Consider the following 740-nt stretch of genomic DNA (forward strand, 5'->3'; position numbering starts at 1 on the left):
GGCATACAGTTTGATTGAAAAATAGATGCATTTAGCCATAGTTTCACATAATATTTTTCTAGACTCTTACACTGCTGAAAACTTTATTGCTGCTATCAGTGGGAGAAGATACAGACTTTCAAATAAATATCTCAGTATTTATCAACTGATTGTTGCGACTTATGCCTATATTTGTAATTCCAAACAAGATTTAAATGAAAACAGAAAAAAAGTGCTCTCACCTAAGTTAAAATAATTAAATGATAATGCAGGAGCTCTTTCTGTTAGGATACCAATCCAAATCTAAAGAGAGTTTGTTCTTTTTTTTTTTTTCCTTGGCTTCAAGTACTTTCCGTTTCACTTCACCAAAACCAGAAAAAACTAGATATGCAGGTGAACTTTTTTTTCTGTTCTCTGACAGTTACAAGAGATTTTTTTTTTTAATTTTCATTTTTCAAATGGGATCAAGCCAGGATCATTCAAAGTTTTTGTGAAAAGCCAGAGAACACAAGATATTAACTAGGTAGCTGACGTAACTTTGGGTATTGTAGGCTCAGATACAAAATGTATTGGTTTAATCTTGATTTTATTCATCACAAATATTATTCTAGTCATGGATGTTTGGGATCACAAAGCCTTTTTGTCTAGTGATCCACTCTTCTCCACCTAACTGAGTACATCCTGCAGTTGATCATCTTGGCTCATGGAACTGAACTTAAATCCTCATGCTTCCACCTAGAATTATGTTTTCATAAAACCTT

Source organism: Meleagris gallopavo, chromosome 3 (genome assembly GCF_000146605.3).
Source record: "Meleagris gallopavo isolate NT-WF06-2002-E0010 breed Aviagen turkey brand Nicholas breeding stock chromosome 3, Turkey_5.1, whole genome shotgun sequence".
In the NCBI taxonomy this organism is placed as follows: domain Eukaryota; kingdom Metazoa; phylum Chordata; class Aves; order Galliformes; family Phasianidae; genus Meleagris; species Meleagris gallopavo.